The sequence below is a fragment of the Lactuca sativa genome, chromosome 6 (assembly GCF_002870075.4).
Source record: "Lactuca sativa cultivar Salinas chromosome 6, Lsat_Salinas_v11, whole genome shotgun sequence".
NCBI lineage: Eukaryota > Viridiplantae > Streptophyta > Magnoliopsida > Asterales > Asteraceae > Lactuca > Lactuca sativa.
Window position 1 is genome coordinate 91539344 of NC_056628.2, and position 21320 is coordinate 91560663.

General features: G+C 37.6%; 1 pseudogene; it reads left to right on the forward strand.

The window, feature by feature from the left end:
- Nucleotides 1–2415: 2415 nt before the first annotated feature.
- LOC111895943 (calcium-transporting ATPase 1-like) lies at nt 2416–4645 on the forward strand (annotated as a pseudogene).
- Nucleotides 4646–21320: the final 16675 nt, after the last annotated feature.

Genomic DNA, 21320 nt, shown 5'->3' on the forward strand with positions numbered 1-21320 from the left:
ATTAAATATGAAACTAGGTGAGACACGAAGAGAATTAGAAATAAAAAGGAGCAGAGTAGAAAAACTTGAAATGCAGATCAAAAATGTAGATTGTGATAGGAATAATCTTACAAATTATGTTAGGTTGTTGCTAGCACAAAGGAACATATATTATAATTCTGCCAAACGATTGTATGCAAAATTAACTGCTTTACATCATTCTTCTGACATTAGCAAAGAACAACATAGGAAACTTTTACCTTTTCTTGAGTATGAACGTGAAAAAGTAGATGTTGTTTCTTATGATTGCGAAAGTACAATTGCTCAATTTGACAAAATACCTGAGAATAGATATCCATATGGTATTGTCAAAATTGATGAATTTCTGAATGCTAATGAGTTGGTTAACATTGTCAATGAAAGTTTGACAAAGAGTGAACAAGTGAAAATCTTAAAGAAAACATAAACTTCAACTCTTGCCTCTCAATTCAATTATGCTGATATTGATAATTCAGATAATGTGAGTGAAATCAATGAGATAGAAGAGGAAGAAGAGGTTGATTGTTCTCAATTGTCAATCATTAATATCACATCTAAGATCAAAGGTAAAGATATTATAGTTGATTCGATAGTAGAGGATGAAATTGATAAACCTTCAACTTCGCAACATTGTAAGTTTGATAATGTGGAAGTTGAAAGCTGGAAATCTGATGATACTAATGACAACAAAGAAGAAGTGAAAGATTCACATGAAATACCTCCACGAGTTGTGGTTGATCAAGTGTTTGAGAATACAAAAGAATTTGACAAAATTTTAAATGACAAAGGCGAACATTATTTGGAAACCAACACTGTGGTATATCCAAATTTTGTATGCACTGATAAAACCATTTTTCCAAATCAAGTTTTTGTCACTACTGGAAATGCTGAGAAAATTCATCCTGAATTCAACAAAATGATTGAAAAAGATAATCTAAGGTCAACTACTGAAGGTTTTTTCGCAACTCAAAACACAGAAGAAAACAATTTAACTCAAAATTCTTATGTGTTTCAAAAACAAAAATCATTACAAAAATGGGTGGTTAAAGGTGAAAAACCAAACAAAGTTTTTGAAAAAGTTGAAAAACCAAAGGCTGAAGTGAAATTAAATTCTCATGAATTCAAATTGATGGTTGGAATTATTCAACAGAAAATATTGTTTCAAAAAGAAAAGCAAGAAAAGCAATTTTCTGGCAAGTTGTGTCAAATGACAAGCCAAGAGCTGAAAAAGAACAAATTTCAAAAACAACATCATCAAAATTTCAAAGCAAAAATAAACAAACAGATTCAAGTTTTCATAAACCAATAAATTTTGTTGACAAAATTCCATATGTTCGCAAATATGACAACAATTGAAAATTTGTAAATAATCAAAAGTTTCAAAATGTTGGAAAATTCACGAATACTTCATCAAGTTTGAAAGATTCAACTCAAGCAAAAGTGAAATTTTCACCAAAACAACCAAATTTTCCGAATCCTTCAGTCTCAAAACCGACCAAAGTTTCATATACAAAAGGAACATCTGATGTAAGTACAATCAATCGTTGGTTTGAAGGGAAAGGAAGAAAATATCAAAGTGGGAAGTTTTCAGAGCAACAAATCAAGAATGCATTTGACAAGTTCGCAAATAACTCTTCCACTGCTAGTTCATCATCTCATCATTTGCAAGTTCCGGTTCAAAAATGGAAACCAGTTATCAAAAATGCGAATGTTGTGAAGGATAAGATTACAATCAATGGAAATCCAAAACTATTGAACGACTATATTTCAATATCTAGATCTGATGATGTTGATATAATGGATTCTGTCACAAACAAAGTGAAAACATGGTTTTTAAATTCAAAGAATTTTTTTCATTCTACTAATGATGGACCCAGCAAGTTTTGGGTTCCTAAATTTTTTCAATAAATGAAGGTGATGTGTGACGAGCAATATGATACGAAATGGTATATTGATAGTGATTGTTCTCGTCATATAACTGGAAGAAAGGAAAACTTGCGAGATTATAGAAGCTTGGAAAATGCAGGAGTAGTCAAATTTGGGAATAATCACAAGTGTCAAGTGAAAGGCTATGGGAAAGTCACAAATGGACAATTCACTGTCAACAGAGTTGCTTATGTTGAAGGACTTCAACATAATTTGATAAGTGTGTCACAACTTGTTGTTGGTACTGGAAACCAAGTTGTATTTAATGAAGAAGGAAGTATCATTTCAAATGCGAAGTCCAATGAAGTACTTCTCAAATCCAAAAGATATGGTGATATGTTTACACTGGACATCAAACCAATTGTGGGAAAACCTACTGTGTGTTTACTATCAAAAGCATCTAATGATGTCAGCTGGCTTTGGCATAGAAGATTGGCTTTGGCATCCAATTGTGGGAAAACCTGCTGTGCGTGTATTTCTTGTAACCTAAAACTAAAGAAAAGGTCAACTCCCTCTTTCTCATTTTCAAAATTTCCAATCACTTCAACTGTAATTTTATATTTTCATTCCATTTTGCTTACAAAATCCTCAAGGATCTACCTAATCGACGATCTAACACAAATCAATTTTTAATAAAGCCAGATCCGTAGTCTAGCACAGTACAAGCGAAGTGGCAAAAGATCTTCAGTTGTGTTTTGCTTTTTTGAATCTGATGCCATTTTGAAAAACCAAGCACCGGTTTCGTTGAAGCAGTAGCGATGGAGAGCTATTTGAATGATAATTTCGAGGTCAAGCCGAAGAACTCATCGGAGGAAGCGTTACAGAGATGGAGGAAGTTGTGTTGGGTGGTGAAGAATCGGAAACGACGTTTTCGTTTCACTGCTAATCTGTCCAAGCGTTTCGAAGCTCGTGCTTTTCAACGATCCAATCTGGAGAGTCTACGAACCTTGATGCTGGTTTCACATGCAACAATTCAATTTCTCAATGGTATAACTTACAGTGTACCTGAGGAAGTGAAAGCTGCAGGCTTCCAAATTGGTCCATACGAATTAGGATCAATAGTTGAAGGCCGAAGCTTGGAGAAGTTAAAAGCTCATGATGGAGTTGAAGGAATTGTGAAAAAGATTTCCACATCAACCACCACTGGAATATCTACTTCTGAGGAAGTACTTAACAAAAGAAAAGACATTTATGAAATTAATCAATTCACAGAAAGCCCATCAAATGGCTTCTTGGTTTACATATGGGAAGCTCTACAAGATACAACCCTCATGATACTCGGTTTATGTTCCTTTGTTTCCTTAATTGTAGGCATTACAATGGAAGGGTGGCCAAAGGGTGCACATGATGGTCTTAAGATTATAGCAAGCATACTATTGGTAGTATTTGTCACTGCCACAAGTGACTATAGGCAATCTTTACAGTTCAAAGATTTAGATAAAGAGAAAAAGAAGATTACAATTCTAGTTACAAGAAACGAATGCAGACAAAAGATCTCAATATACGAGCTTCTTGTTGGTGATATTGTGCACCTTACTGTGGGTGATCAAGTCCCAACTGATGGACTTTTTGTTTCTGGATTTTCACTACTGATAGATGAATCAAGTCTAACAAGTGAAAGTGATCCAAGAACTGTAACAGTTGAAACCCCGTTTCTTTTATCTGGAACTAAAGTTCAAAACTGATCATGTAAAATGGTTGTTACCACTGTTGGAATGAGAACCCAATGGGGGAAACTAATGGCAACATTAAGTGAAGGTGGAGATGATGAGACTCCATTACAGGTTAAACTTAATGGAGTAGCCACAATTATAGGGAAGATTGGACTCTTTTTTGCTGTTATTACTTTTGCTATTTTGGTGCAAGGATTGTTTGTAAGAAAGATGGAGGAAGGATCCCATTGGACTTGGAATGGCGAAAATGCCCTTGAGATGTTGGAGTATTTTGCTATAGCAGTCACCATTGTGGTTGTTGCAGTTCCTGAAGGACTACCCTTAGTTGTGACATTAAGTCTTGCATTTGCCATGAAAAAGATGATGAATGATCGTGCCCTTGTTCGTCATTTGGCAGCTTGTGAAACCATGGGATCTGCTACTAATATCTGCAGTGATAAAACTGGAACCTTGACTACAAACCACATGACACTTGTGAAAGATTGGATTTGTGGAGAAATAAGAGAAGTGAACCATGGGGTGTCGACATTTTGCTCTACAATTTCCGATTCTGCCCTCGGGTTACTAGTCGAGTCGATTTTCAACAATACGGGAGGGGAAGTGGTGAAGACTGAAAAAAACAAGACTGAAATTCTCGTAACCCCAACCGAAACTGCCCTTTTGGAATTTGGTCTCATGCTTAAAGAAAAACAAATGGAGCTTGAAAAGTCAAACCTGGTCAAAGTGGAACCGTTTAACTCTGGAAAAAAAAGCGTATGGTTGTGGTTTTGGAACTCCCTGGAGGGTATTTTAGGGCACATTGTAAAGGTGCTTCTGAAATAATCTTGAGAGCATGTGACAAGGTTTTGAATGGTAATGGTGAAGTGGTTCCTCTTGATGAAGAATTAAACAATCATTTAAAGGATACGATTGAAGTATTGGCGAATGAAGCTCTTAGAACTCATTGCCTTTGTTATAAGGAATTGGGAAATGAATTCCATTCCAAAGATGAGATTCCATTTGAGGGATATTACTTCTCAACATGTTGAAGTTCAAAAGAAGATTGATGTGGTTGCTACAGAAGTTCAAAAGGTTGTTGTTGTCTCTATCCTTGAAGCTAATCACAAAGAAACCCAGGAGAAGTTTGATCAGCTGATCAAGTTGGTGACTGAGCTGAAAACTGTGGTTTCGCAATCTTCATCTAATCAAATTCTCACTCCTGAGTTCTTGTCTCTAAAGATTAATACTTTAGAACAAGCAATTCAGAAAGCTCTTGCACCAATCGCAAATTTTACCTCCTTACTACCGAAGAGTGCCCCACCTGCTTTCACAGGGGTGCAAAGGGGAGAGAAGAATTCAAGTAAAGAGGAGGATGCGAAGACAGTGGGAAAATTTATATCTACCCAGCTTAAATCTACTCTTCCAATAATTACTATGCCTATTTCCTCAACTACAATAACCACAAGACCGATTGCCAAAGGAATTTCGATTGGGGAAAAAGAAGGAGGTTCGAGTTCAAAACCTCAAACAGATGTTGTGGGAAAAGGAAAAGGAATATTGTATGAAAAATCGAAGGAGGAGAAGAAAGCTGAGGCAGAGGCTGAGTTGGAGAGAATGAGACAAGTACAAAGCATCATGAGGCAAAGGGCAAGTGATCCTCCCACAATGAACAAAGGAGATCCTGCGAAGCTGTACTCTTACGAAACCATAGAGCCAAAAGTTGTGGGGAGGGAAATGTATGAATTCGAGAAGAAGCCAAAGAGAAGTTATGATATTGCGAATTCAGACAATTGTCAGCTAGATTTTCCAATCAACGAAATGCTCTTCATTACTGCTCAGTACAAGATTAGCGAGAAGTTTGATAATCCTGATGATTATATACACATGAAAATCAGATTTCATGCTGTATTGGGGAAGAATCCGGATTAAGTTTGGTCTTTAATGAAGATCAAAAAGCTGCTAACAATCAAGAAAGATACGATGTTTGAAGACATGCTTCAAAATTTCCGTTACTTTGTTATTAGAGCAGACAACAAGCAGTATGACTTCACTGTAGCTGATTTTCCTCAGATGAACTGCAACGATTTGATTCAAGTGGCTCTGATTTTGAAGCATATGGAAGAGAATAAGCTCAAAGGCTCTGAGACTGAAGTGTTCAAGATAGGCTTCGCACATGTTAAGACATACATCGACAATTACTTCGATTGTTTGGCTCTTACTGATGAAGAATTGGCGAATGTGTTAGGAAGAGAAGTGAATGTTACTTGGGAAGAAACCTTATCCCAGTCAGCATTATCGAAATATGTTGTTGGGGAAATATGCCTGAAACCTTTCGGCATGGTGTTTTCAGGAAGAGATACGAAGGGGAAGGCCAAGAAATTCTTGTTTAAAGTCTCAGAGGTGGAAAGATATACTTCTTCGCAATATACGCACTTTATTGTTCGTATGAACAATTGCAAGAAGAAAAATGAAGGAGACAAGAAGGATCTCAAGAAGGTGATTTCCTGGTATGGAGAAGTGCGAAAGACAATTCACTCTGATGTTCAAAAGCTTATGGACTGAATAACTTCGACTGTTTACAAAGGGGGAGATTGTAGAAGCAAAATTGTAAAAGTCGAATATTGTGTTTGTATAATTTCGCATCTTTATGTTATTTTACTAAGTCATATTTGTGCGAAGTATAATGTTTAGACTTAGTATATTTTTTGTACACTCATGTTCCCTATAAATAGGGATTGAGGATAGAAGTAGAGGAGATAACTTTCTAAAACGAAAATATCCTTTCTGCTTATTCTGTAATCAGTATTCATCAATATAAGATCTGATTAATATTTACTCTTGATGTTCTAACTCGTCAATCACTCAAATCATATTTTGCTTTCATAAATCTCAATAACAATTCTCTTCAGTCAGGGATGACGACGTGTCGAAGACAACCTTTCAGACTCGCTATGGTCACTATGACTTCATGGTGATGTCGTTTGGGCTCACCAATGCTCCTTCCGTGTTCATGGATCTCATGAACCACGTGTGCAGAACGATGTTAGACTGATCTGTGATAGTCTTCGTCGATGATATCTAGGTTTATTCCAGGAATTAGGAGTAGCATGAGGAGCACCTGAGGGAGGTGCTGGAGACGCTGAGGAAGGAGAAACTTTTCGCAAAGTTCTCCAAGTGTGAGTTATGGTTGCGCGAGGTGCAGTTTCTAGGGCACCTTGTCAACCAGAAGGGTATTCTGGTCGATCCGGCCAAGATAGAGGTCGTGATGCAATGGGAGGTTCCGAGGTCTCCATCTGAGAATCGAAGTTTTCTTGGTCTGGCGGGTTATTATCGGAGATTCATTCAGGATTTCTCCAAGATTGTTTTTTCTTTGACCTGACTGACCAAGAAGTCGGTGACATTCTATTGGGGGCCTGAGCAGCAGGCATCCTTCGAGACTCTCAGACAGCGGTTATGTGAGGCACCGATTCTGACTTTACCGAAGGGCGTCGATGACTTCGTGGTTTACTGTGATGCTTTTATCATACGTATGGGCGTAGTGCTGATGCAGCGAGACCACATGATAACATACGCTTCGAGGCAGTTGAAGCCTCACGAGGCGAACTACCCGACGCACGATTTGGAGCTGGGGGCTGTAGTTTTCACCCTCAAGATTTGGCGACACTACCTCTATGGGGTTCATTGTACTGTTTACACGGACCGCAAGAGCTTGAGGTACCTGATGGATCAGCCGAATCTGAACACGAGGCAGCGCTGGTGGTTAGATGTGATGAAGGATTACGACTAGGAGATCCTTTATCACCCAGGGAAGGCCAATGTGGTGGCCGATGCTCTTAGCTGCAAGGAAGTGGTGGCTCCGATTCGAGATATATGTTTGAGGATGACAGTGATTACTCTCTTGCTGAAACGGATTTTGGAGGCGCAGGTCGAGGGAATGAAGGAAGAGCGCCGGAAGTGTGAGCAAATTGTAGCCAATTTCGGCAGTGTCAGACCGAGATGTTCATTTTGCTTTTAGATTTTGTAAGCGGTTCCATGAAGAGATGGGTACTCGTCTTCACTTCAGTACCACTTTTCACTCTCAGACTGACGGGCAGAGTGAGAGGACAATCCAAACTCTCAAGGATATGTTGTGTGCTTGTGTATTGGATTTCGGCGGTAGTTGGGATATGTATCTTCCGTTGGCGGAATTTTAATATAACAACAGTTATCATGCCAACATAGATCGGGCTCCTTTTGAGATGCTCTATGGGAGGAAGTATAGGACCCCAATCTGTTGGGGCGAGGTTGGTCAGAGAGTCATGGAGAGTACTGAGGTGGTACTCAAGACCATGGAGAAGATCAAGGAAGAACAAGTTGGTAAGAAAAAACAAACAAAATGGACAAATTAGATGGATTATTGTTTTATTCAAGCTATGCTGACACAACAAGATAACGGAAACATGATTTGTAACATCCATCACTTGAGGTAATAATTATTTAATATCATTGTAATTAATTGTTGGTCTATGAAATAAATAAATGGATTTTTGAGTTGGGATTTAGCAAATGGGCCGTCATGATTGGGCTACCCGAAGACGTACGCTGGGCGTAGTGCAACATTGGATGCGGGGGGCGGAGGAGCGTAGGCGCAGCGTACACAAGCAGACTCAAAACCCTAATTTTTAGTGTTTAAACCATATAAATACAACATTATGTCCCAAACCCTAGCCTCCTTACTAGCCACCTCGATTTAGAAAACCCTAGAAACCTCTCATTCTTCATCCTTGTGTGTTTTTGGCCTTGTGAAGCTCATTTTGGAGATTTGAAGCTTGGAAGGAGAAAGAATAAGTTGAAGAAGAAGAACCGGAGTAGCTTGAGCTCAAGGATCTAGGATAACACCACCATTTTGCATTCATTTGAGGTAAAAAGCTCTCAACTTGCCTCATGAATGCTTAGATCTATGTTAATAGTATTTTGGACCACTTTAGGTCCCAAGAATGGATTTTTATGAGTCCAATCCGTTTGTAGACTAAGGGTTGCCACCCTTAGTGCTATATGACTCCCACGAGCAGTAAAATTTCAATCTTGAAGGCCCTTTTGTGACCATGCATGAATTCTAGTCATTTCCTTGGAAATTAGTTGCTATATTCCAAGTTTGGGTCCATTTGGTGGGTTGCAAGCCACCAAGTAATCGATTGTATGAGTGAAGACATGTTAACGGACTCAGATATGTATTTTAAGCTTAAGTTTTTAAGGGATTAAGCACTTTTGAGGAATATGGCTTAACAGAGTAGTACGCTGGGCGAACAAACCAATACGTGTAACGTACACGCTATGTAGCCTGTACGCTTAGCATACAGAGGAGTACACCCTACATACTCACTGATTTTGGGCTTCATGTCATTTGGGCCTCATTTTGGGCGAATCTTTGGACTTATTAGATGTTGGGCCTTAGTGGGCCATCAGAAGTCAGTTATTGGGCTAAGTACATGTTTGGGCTTAGGGGAAGGCCTATTTGAGAAGTTGGGCCCAATTTAGAAAATTAGGCCATAAGTGGGCCATTAGTGGACTTGGAAAGTTTAGATATAATGGGACTATGGATGTTATGAAATTGGGCCTAGGTTATGGTCTAAATTAGATCAAGGGTAAAATGGTCATTTTACCCTAAGGAGGATTATTGGATTTTGACTAAGTATTTTGACTAAGTATCATTTTACCCTGCCCTAACTTGCATAACGGGCCCCGCCCACTGTGTATAACGAGCCTCGTCCTAACTCGCACAATGTCACACCCCAAAACCAGGAACGGTGGAAACGTTATGGGGCGGAGGACGTCATGTACAGTATCACAAAAATGAATAGTAGTAAACAAGCAACAACATCATCCATTGCATTAATAATATAATTTAAATACAAGTGTTCTAACATGTCTAATAGACACTAAAGTATAAATTAAAATGAAGGATGAGTCTTGAACGAGCTCCATCTTCTCTAAACCTTGCATCGAGACCTGTCTATTGTTGACCTCAGGATACAAGTTATTTTGAAAAAGAGTATCAGCTTTAAATCTGGTGAGATCATAAGTATTTTAGCGTCTGAATTTGTAAGAAAGTATTTGTAAGTATGTGAAATGTAAGTATGTAAAAGTGTTGAACCTCCTAGAAAACCCTATGTTTCCTACTAAAAGTAGCCTTCAACCAAGGAATCTAGTATCTGTGTGTGTCTCTTGTAAGAGTGTGTATTTTTCCAAATCCGACTATCATTAACCCAAAACATAGCTTTTACATTACCGTGCATCGTGTGAATGTTCACGAAGTGAATGTAATGGGAAAAATATTATAGTATTGTAGTATTGTAATAAGTAACTACTGTTGTACTAACTACCTTAAACCAATTGTAATTTAAAGTATAATGATGAGCGACCTGTATCCTGCTACCGACTATAGAACGCGACAACGTACAATGTCGGAGAAAAATGACATTTGGCACCCATAGATAATTAAGTCTTACTATAGCTAGCAGCGAGGTGTAGGATAGTCAATCCAATACATATATATATATATATATATATATGTATATATATATATATATATATATATATATATATATATATATATATATATATATATATATATATATACACGCAAACTCATACGCTCCCCAATTAAGGAGATTATGGATACATGAACGACCATGGCAGTTAGTGCCATGCCCCAGAACGTGGCTCTCATAACTGCAAAACTGCATATGTAATGAATGTGATAGTTGTATTGTATGTTCTCCCTCTATCTAGCCTGTATGTATTGTAATGTACTGTGTGTACTAGCTGTATTGTGTGTTCTCTCTCTATATAGCAAGTATTGAAATGTATTGTGTGTACTAGCTATATCGTGTGTTCTCTCTCTATCTAGCAAGTATTGACTCATGAATGACCTGACTCATTGTATGATTCTTCGTTCTATTAATAGTATTAGTAACTTCCTAAACTACGCCTATCGTGGTTTACTAGTAATATGACCTATACGTATGAACATGAACATATATCCTTGCTACCCAAGGGTATTGAATTTATAGAACTTTTATGTCTATATAACTATACATATATAGGCATGAAATTGACAATATAAAAGTATAAAAGAAGTTTTGTAAAACCTTATGAAAGTTTAACAACTAAGAAAAGATGACTTGATGTCAGTTTGTAAAACGGTTGGAAAGAAGTTTATTTGATAAGAACAGTTTTAAGTATAAGGAAAACCTTTGTTTTGAAACACAAATGTAACAGGGTTTGAAAAGATGCATTCAGTATGTAAGATAGTTTAACAAAGAGTTTTGAACGAGTAAAAATGTTTTGGAAAGCCTTTTGAAGTAATCTGTTTGGTAAAACAGCTAAAAGTGTAGTAAATCCATTTGTATGTTAGTTATTAATCACATGTGATTGATATAATAACTAGCATGATTCAACTTGTATCCCCCCCCCCCATAAAAGCATTTAAAAACATTTAAAATATTGATTAAGGGGTATGAACTCACTTGTAGTGAGTGGTTTTGATGAATGGGCTGAATAGGATGCTAAGTGTCAAGTGAAGACTTGCGCACACACAAGGATCCTGATTAACATATAATAACGCATATATGTATCCAATTAGTCTTTAAACAACTAAGTAACCAAGATTAGACACCCAAAGACATGTAAAACACTTGATCTAAGGACTATAAGTCCTAAGGGTTGCATCTAAGGGTTGTAGGACTTGGCAATTGAGTTTAGGGTTCAAGGAAAACCCTTAAATGAGTTTATGGTTTTGTGACCATCACTCATTGAGTTTACGGTCATAAAATCATGCTCCTTTGACCATGTTTTGTTTTGAAGCTCTACAAGTCCTTTAGAAGCATTTCTACTTGAAGCATAAGCCTATGGAAGGGATTAGGGCACCATTTCACTCTTAATTGGAGTTTACGGTTCTTAGACCATTATCCTTTGGGTTTACTACTGTAAACCCATATGGTTTATGGTCTTTTGATGATTTCAAGCTCTTAACTCATCCAGGAAGGGATCTATGCAAGTTTCTAAGGCTTAAGAGGGACTAGGGCACACTTTGGCACCCTTTATAGGGTTTACGGTTCAAGAACATCTTGAACTGTAAACACCTTGATATTGGTGTTTCTTGGGTGTTTTCTTGATGTTTAGAAGTGTAACAAGCCTTATGATACTCTAGGATAGAAGTACTTACAAGATAGAGGCTTGAAAAGGTGTTATAAGTCCAAGAACACTAGTGTGTGTTCATGGTGAAACTTGAAGATCTAACCTTTTGGAATGATGTCACGGATGAAAGTGTGTTAGATCATTAGATTAAGTAATATATCAACTTAATAAGGCTAGAAACTCTTACAAGTTGAAGATCTAGGAGGAAAAGTCGGATGCTACTTGAGAGGATTTGAGTTCTAACTTTGAAATGGTGAAAAAGTGTGAAAAATGGCTAAGTGCCATATATATAGTCACTAGGGTTTACGGTCCAAATACCATTTGGGTCGTAAACTCCAAACTCTTGAAGTTTTTGGAACTCTATTGTTGTACAATAAACCCTAGGGCATCCTCTCTCCTGAAATCTCCCGAAGTACTAACTTACAAAGACTCAAACTTATTCCAAAAAGCTTGAAAGTTAGCAGAAACTGTTCTGACTTCTATTGAATTGAAATTTTGTACATAATAGAAATTTCGGGTTGTCACATCATCCCCTCGTTAGAAGGAATTTCGTCCCGAAATTAGAATTTAGGTAAGGAAGTAGGCATGAATAATCGAGCCAAGAAGTGGGGATACTTCCAAATCGATTGATTCTCGCGCTCCCAAGTGAACTCAGGTCCTCGGTTGGCATTCCAACGAACTTTCAATAATGGGAAGCGGCTCTGATTCGTTTGCATGACCTCTCGTTCCACGGTCACTACGGTTCTTCCACGAAGGTGAGGCTCTCGTTGGACCCGATCTCGTCGAGTGGGATTACAAGCGTCTCCTCGGACGGATACTTTTTCAAGTTCGAGACGTGGAGGGTAAAATGTACGTTACTGAGTTCGCGGGGTAGGTTAAGTGCTGGATGTTTCTTTGCCCTCGCTTACTACGCGAGTATATAAGTAAGTCGTTTACAAGGACAATGACTAACTGATCCAAGTAAGGATGGCGTACCCTATCCATTAAGTTTATGGATACTACGGGCGTATTGGTCTTATCCGAGGGGTATCACTATGGACTCATAGCGTCCGCATCGAGTTTGGAAGATTGTCTTTGGGACATCCTTCACTAACACTCGTAACCGGTGATATTTGGGTCTCATGTCTATTTCCGAAATGTAAATAGTTCCTTGTTGTTGATCAACCGACTCATATATGCGAGGCAAAGATAATGATTTCAAATGGAAATCTTGTTGAGGTCCCCGATAGTCGATGTACTCATGACACAATCTGTCTACCTTTTTGTAGAATAAGACTAGAGCTCTCCAGGGCGAGGAGCTTGGTCTTTCAATTCCATTGCCGAGTAGTTCGCTAAGTTGTCCGAACTGTTCTGGTATCTCTGTGGGTGTTAGACCGTAGGTCGATCTGGTTATAGGAGTCGGATTGGGTTCTAAGTTTGTTCACATGACGATGCGATTGCTCGTAGGCTTGGCAGTCTCTGTCCTGAAGTTCATATTAGAAGTCATACATGGTTCATCAATCGCAGTCTCGTATATACGAGTCGTATATAATTAAGATTGAAAAGGCAGTCGAATAAATGATTCTTCTTTAATCTCACATCCCAACGAGGAAAAGAGTTAAATTGGAATCATCAATTCTAAATATGTAGAACCTTGATTATATACCACCCATGTGTATACATTCTTCCGCGATAGATCAACCGTATGGGTATTTTGATTAAATTTGACGTACTGTACGAGTAGTACTTCGGGGAGGTTTGCTGAGATTTCTTCGGAAAGGATAAGAAACATGAGGTACTCCATGCATGAGTACTTCGGTGTTCTGGTAAGACGGCTCCGCTAGAAAGGCGATGTCAGAGAAAGAGATGCGCGCACGAAACTGGTATTGTGAGGATCGAGTGGACTCTAGTTGTATGATAATATCGGACTCACTTAGAAGTAAAGACATTAGACTTGATCATAAAGGTGTTACAGACAAAACCTAACAGTGCAACTTTTAACAGAGTTACAGTACTAAAGATTTATTACAAGACTATGGGTGCGAACTAGGTATACTACAAAAGACAAGTATACGCAGCACGAGCGTCCCTTTACTGACGGGATCTCGCAAAAGATAAGACTCAAGTTGCACTGTTTTAAACAGTTTATGAGTCGGTTACAACGAACTCCTTAGATACTTTAACGAGGGTCCGGGGTAGTCTCTCTTGTGGCAGTGATCCTTAGTATCTTTCCATCTGCGCCGCAGTTCTTCGTTATCGGACAATCCTTCTTGAGGTGCCCTATCTCGCCGCATTGGTGACATATCTGGCTAGCACCAGCATTGGTGGTGGAAGCGATGTGTCGGGTCGGAGTTATGTGGACGTGGGTGCTTTCGTTGTTCTTTCCTTTTGGACAATTCCTATGATAATGTCCTGTCTCACCACAACTATAGCAAACCTGGCTAGCTCCGGTGGTGGAGGTGGTTCTACAGAAACGAGCAATGTGCCCCATCTTGTTGCAATTGTTGCATTGCAATAATCGGCAAGCTCCATTATGATGATAGTTACACTTGTTACACTTCGGGAGCGTTCCCTCATAACGCTTGACCGGTGCTAAAGTGGTAGGAGTCGCCACTGGTCATTGTCGCATGGCAAGCCTTTGAAATCGCTTGCGTTCTGTTTGGGCTTGACGCTTCCATTTCTTGAACTCTGAGTTGTTGTTTTGGATGTTGGCGACTGTTACTATTTGTTGATTTCTCGGATCGTTACCACGATCGGAATTGTCAACCCCTTTGTCAGTCTTGTTTGCATTGCCAGAGCCGAGGTGTGCAAGGAAAGCTGACACGGCAGCTGTTATCGTGGCTTGGAATGTAGCGGCGTCGATATGAAGGATAGGGGTTTCGTTGTTCGGCTGACTATTTCCGGATGACGACATGATTCTATTAACACGAAAGAAAAGGAGTTCGTGAGCTATTATGGTTGAACTTAGATGTAGTCCGATCGTTCATGAAAAGAGTAAGAGTATGTTCTCGAAGGTTTGACCTACATCCCTATGATGCAGTCCTAGTACGGAATAGAAGTATGTTCGCGAAGGTTTGACCTACATCCCTATGATGCAGTCCTAGTAAAGAGTAGAAGTAAGTTCGTAGAATGATCACAAGATGCTTGATGTCTAAAACAGGGTACCATTGGTTGGTAAATAACAAGATCCAACCACTGAAAGAGACTTCGAAATGTCTCCGGAGTTAAATTACTATAGTCTAAAACAAGGGACCTCATGAATAATAATCTTTTTTGCTTTAGGTTTTTGCCACAATTGTTTGATGAATTTGACATTTTTAGTCCTCGAAGTGAAAACTTTTACACTTTTAAGTTTTGATTAAGTTTTTGTGCCTTTAGACTTTTGCCACAAATCTTTAGTGACTTCGACACTTTTCATCCTTGCAGTCAAATCTTTTATATTTTGATGTTTTTGCCACAAATTTTTAGTGACTTTGACACTTTTCAACCTTGCAGTCAAAACTTTTACATTTTGACATAAAAAACACAAAAAACCTCCTTTAGACTTTTGCCACCATATTTTTCCAACTTTGACAACTTTCACATTATAGCCACAACATTTTTCGTTTTTATCCATCAATGTTCTTTCTTTTGGTTGTACACTTTTGACATCTATTTTTAGGGGCTGTCGGTTTTCTCTCTTATTTGTGGCGATTTACACTTTCAACACATCTTTTAAAGTTTGCCGATATTTAACTTCTATGACATAGTCCAAAAGCGGCGGAGCCGCATGTCCTTTTCTAGTTAAAGATGAAAATTGGAATCGAAGGCAATCCGTATATAATGAATGATTTTACCGGTGTATTTATATTGAGAGAAAAATAGAGCACTTGTGAGACGATTAGGATTTATTACTAAGTAGTGCTATTAAGAGTTTTCTATATATGTGGTTTACCAAATGGTCGTTGTCTTCCTAGTTCTTTAGTCCGTTCTTAAGAGTTTTTTGTAAAGTTGTTCTTAAGGTTACTATTTTACCCGATGGGTCCTACTTTTTTTGTGGAACGTTCAAAACGCTTTAATATGTTATTTGATTTGAATCACAAATTTTAACCAACTTTAACGTATATACATAATCCCGTTTGATATATTGTGTAAACACTTCAATAATTAGTTGAATAGATATTATAGATAGTCACATGGGGCAGTTGACATGTTGATCTTTTTTGGAAATTTAGCCAACCAATATTTTCTTATTTCATAACTTATTGTGAAATATTAAATTTGTTATTATACAACTTTTTTTTTCGAATAAAAAACAAGGGTAACAGTTGACAAACTTTTATTGTATATTGAAGATATACGTAATAGATATAGTATTATTTTCTAACTTTTAATATATTATATTACACACACTTGTTTATTTAAAATAATCAAATAGCCAACAAGATAACAGAAGATTACGTTTGTAAAATATATTTGGAGCTTTTTCTTATTTAGCTTTATATTAAGAATAGATAAAATTGCAAGAATGGTCTATATGTTATGTAAAAACTCGTAAATTTGCTCCAAAAAAGTTTGGACTCTCACCACTGATCCAATACTTTGGTTTTGTGACGAGTTTGTTCCAATGGCTTAACAACCGTTAACTTGGTCCCATTAATTGCCCCATGCCCCCTCATGTGAGGGTATTTTTGTCCATTCATGTATTATTTTATGATTATGTTGGTGCCACATAATGTTAACCCGCTAATATCACTTATAGAGACCAATTTCCTCTAATAGACCCCAAAAAGCAGTAATCTCTTCAATTTCGATCATCATTTACCAAGATCAAAAAACCCAAGACACTATTTTTGGTATGTGAGTTACAATTTGCAGAGATTAACAGTGTATGAACATACCAATGTGGTACGTAAGGTTGTCAAACAAACCCTTCAACGCTAAGGTTGCTTACGGTACGTAATTTGCCCTCTTCCTCTTCCTCTGTTGATTACTTGATTTCTTTGAATAAACTCCAACTGAGCACGTTTTTTTTTTCTTGTTTTGAAGATTGACACCCAACATTGTTTACCATTAAGTTGTACCATGGAGGTGAGTTCACCAAGTACCCTGATGTCCATTTCATCGAGGGAAGGGAAAACTATGTTGACATGGTGGATATACAAGAGTTTTCAATTCATGAGCTTGATGCAATCATGAAAGGATCAAGACACGGGGTTCCTCCAGTTCTATACTATCATTTTCTTGTGCCCGGTGGAGACTTCTACTTTGGTCTTTTCCCTTTAGGAAATTATGAAGATATTGTTAATTTTGCTCAGTATGTGAGTGAGCACAAAGTCATGAAGGTATATACAGAACACGGTGATACATGACTATTCACCTATTTCTTGAATCATAAACCTGTTAGGAAGGTTAACCTTGTACAGTTAGATGATATTCCTAAAGAAGTGCAACACATTGATGAAGCTCCTGATGAGCAATCAAATGAAGCACCTGTGATGCCTACCCCTAACGCTGATGTGCAAGAAATTTCAACACCACCTAGATACACATCCCCTCTTTCAGTTGATGTGGTGCCCACTCCACCAAACCAAACTGAAATCCAAGGCAATGAAATAGTTCAAGTTATGTCCTTATCACCTGAGTATAATAGGAGAAAGGTTAAGAGGAAGGATGGAGGGATGACATCTTGTAGTAAGAAATTATTGATGGATGATATTTGTGGGAGGGATTACATAGCTAAAGACTTTGTTGAGACAACTACTAATTTTAATCTTGGGTTGTACCAACAAATATTAGAAAACAATGTTGTGACAACCCGTAACTTCTATCTTGTACAATTAGTCAATTCTATCAATGTTAAACTTCTCCAAAGAATGAGTCTTCAACCTTCTTCTTCCATTTCAAAATGCACAAAACACACCAAAGTTCTTTACAAGAGATCAAAAGCACCAAAAAGGCTAAGGGACGAAATTAGGGTTTTGAAGATATGAAGGCTAGTCTAAAATGTCCAAGATGTGGGTTAAAGAAGCTTAAATAGGGCACAAACCCTAAAAATTAGGGTTTGTCTCAAGCCAGTGTACGCCCAGTAACCCACATACGCCCAACGTACGTGATCGATGCCCGCGATCAAAGTCCAGCTAGTATGTTACGCGTACTCATAGAATACTCCCCGAATATTAGCCAGATGACCAAAATGCAAGGGTTTGTTTAGAAAGGGTAAAAAGGGAACTTACAAAATCAAAATGTTACACTCTCAGCCTCCGTCTTCGCTTCAAAGGCAGAGTGGAAAATCTTTCTTAATCTAGCCCTCTCAGCCTCTCAGTCTTCATCATTTTCTTCCCCAACATCAAATGCTCTGATACCAATTGATAGACCCTCCATAATCTAACAGCTAACAAATTCACAAAGTAATAATCACTCAAGAAAGAACATAACCAGAAATTAAAATGTAAAATAGCTACTTAGTGTTCATAAGGATAAACCACATTCGAGAGGGGGTGCTCTCCATGTTAAAAACACAACTTTTACAAAATATTTTCTCTGAAGCCTTACTTATACTATACTACTACTAAAGAAAATGATAAAACGGAATAACAACATTAAAGATCAAGGTGTTATCCCACTAAATTTGTCCCAACACTAGTAAAGCATGCAAAGTAAGTAAAATTAGTCAATTCTATCAATGTAAAGTCGATTATGTTACCTTTTAGTATTGTTTAAGGGTTCGTATAAGTGTTCTAAGCTTGAGTACAACCAAGGTAGAGATTATGGATGAGTTATCAAGTCGTAAAAGTAGCAAATCGGGCCATACACTCCTTTAGGAGGAGTGTACGGCCGTACACCCCCTCATGGCCGCACACTCACCCCTATATATAGGAGTAGACCTTCTTCCTTCATTCCTTTCTCATCTTGGCTACACGCTACTTTTTCTCTTTCAAGTTCCTTCAACCGTGAACTCTCCAAGACTTCAAAAACGTGAGTATTCCATCCTCTAGCTTGTTAGACTTGAAAGACCTCTTGATTCAAGCCTTAGTTCATCAAATTCCATCATGTTCTTCACCCCTTTGAAGGAGTACGGCCGCACACCCCTTTGTACGGCCGTACACCCCCCTTAAAGGCTCTCCAAAGTGAGAGTTTGGCCCCTAACTTCAAGTGGGACATGATCTTAGCTTTCATACACCTTAAAGTCGACAACTTGGACATAAACATGAAGAGTGTACGGCCACACACACACCTTAGGGCCGTACACCCACTTTGATGAACATTTTAGGCCTCAAACTTGCACTACAACCAAGTATGGGATCTAGAACACTTCCATGATGCTTCTTAGGACCTTGAAACACCTCAACATACACACTTTTTATGAGTGTACCCATGGCCGTACACACCCCTAGGGTGGCCGTACACCTCCCTCTCTCAACCATATGTGAGTTTAGCACTTAGTCCAAGTGTTTCCAAGTCCTTAGGGTGGTTTTCTATCATGTCTAGTCGTGAAATACCCTAATTTGAATCATATATGTGTTATTACATGATAATTAGGATTCAATTGTGTTCAAGGCTTCATCTGACACTCATCATCTCTTATCGATCCCTCATACAAACCACTCACTCGAGGTGAGTTCATACCCTTACGCTTTTACGATTTTTAAACGTTTTTAGGGGGGAGGTGGGAATACAAGCCAAACACAAATGTTTTTGGGAACTAATACAAAAAGAACTTTTAACAAGTATAAAACTCATGCAATTGATTCAGACAACGATTTTCATATATTTAGATATCTTATCCCTTTTGTACTATGTTGAGAATAAGGGACGTTTTCAACTTACAACCAAAATTGCATAGTTTTTCAGATTCAACATTCACATCATATACATGTAAACTATAATAGGTATAGTTTGGGGTTTTCAAAACATAACTTTTATGAATTAAGAGTTATTCACCACTAAACATATAAACTATGGCAGATTTAGTTTATGGTATTTTTACTACAATGGCATGACATTTCATAATTATTTAAGTATAATTACTACCGTATACCACATCCAACGGATTCTAATACAAGAAAATACTTTAGAATTACATGTAAACTAGATTGTACAACATTGTGAGGCTCTACTTCAAAACTGTACCCTTAGGTGTACTGAATTAAATCCTATCATAGTATAACCAGAGTCTCCTGGAGGGAGAGCATGAGATTTGTGAATATATCGATTCAGGATTGACAATCCCACACCTAAACTGCTAGCTACAGTTAGGCAGGCATGCTTGAGGTAACAAATGTCATTTAACCAACACTTGAAGAACGTTGTAAAGGTCTCTAGGTCATATCAAGCATGGTTATACGACTCATAATAAGTATAAAATAATCATTTGTTTACGGGATTTCACTCTTCAGTGGTTTTATTTTAAGTAATAAACCTAATATACATCCTGGTATTAACCAGGGTTTTCACACTTTATGATACTTACGTTATTGGTGATAGACAGGGATCTCATGCAAGTACTTTCAGAAATAAGAACCGAATTCAATAACGAACTTACCATGAGCCTTAGGGTTTAAGGCTACTTTTCATAATTTAAGAAAATATTGGATTTTCTTGGAAACATACAACCTTTCTACAAATTTATGAATAAGATTTTTGCTACATAACCTCGCTTATGAACTTACCAGCTTTATGCTAATACTATATCAAAGCTGCTTGTATTCTCAGGAAATCTATAGACATGTATCTCTTGGGATTTTGAGAAGTTGGAGCAACTAAAGTCATGTCTTTAAATTTTTCTTTCATTTTTGATGTATTTAAACAAGGCTTAAACATATGTAAACCTTTTTGTATATTTACTCAATGTAATGATTGAGTTTACTATGATTGCTATGATACAATGGTTGTGATACTATACATGACGTCATCCACCCCTGAACGTTTCCGCCGTTCCGGTTTGGGGGTGTGACAGATTGGTATCAGAGCCCTAGTTTATAGTGAACTAAGTATACCGAACCTTACATGGTATACAACTATAAACACTAAGGGGATGAAGCACTCTGAAACTAATAGTATATTTTCAAAATATAAGTATTTTATAAGAAATATACAAATATACATACTTAACAGAACCAGAGTCATAGGTAGAACAAAGCAAAAAGTATTTGGATGTTGGACACTGTGGTTAAACCTGGGCAGTTATGTAATCATGTCTTGGGTCAATATAGCATGATCAACTATATTTACTCGAGACATGACCAACATGTGCTTGGGAGTGACTGTAGTGTTGTAGCAAGCCTAAAACTTATCAAGTATATATACATCAGGTATCAGTAGAACAAAGCATACAATTTAAAATACTATAAGAGTATTTTAGCTAAAGCCAAATGTAGCATAGAGATTCATTTCAAGTGTTACTACATATTCTTTCTTAGCGATATTTACTTGCAGTAGTAATTCTCCTCTATATATCGCTTTGTATAACACTTTAACTTACAAGATGAGATATATATTGTTTCATATATCTTGATTTAAATTCAGGGGACTTATCATCCTCTTCTTCCTGATTGTTCTAGAACAAGATGCCTCCCCGAAGAAAAC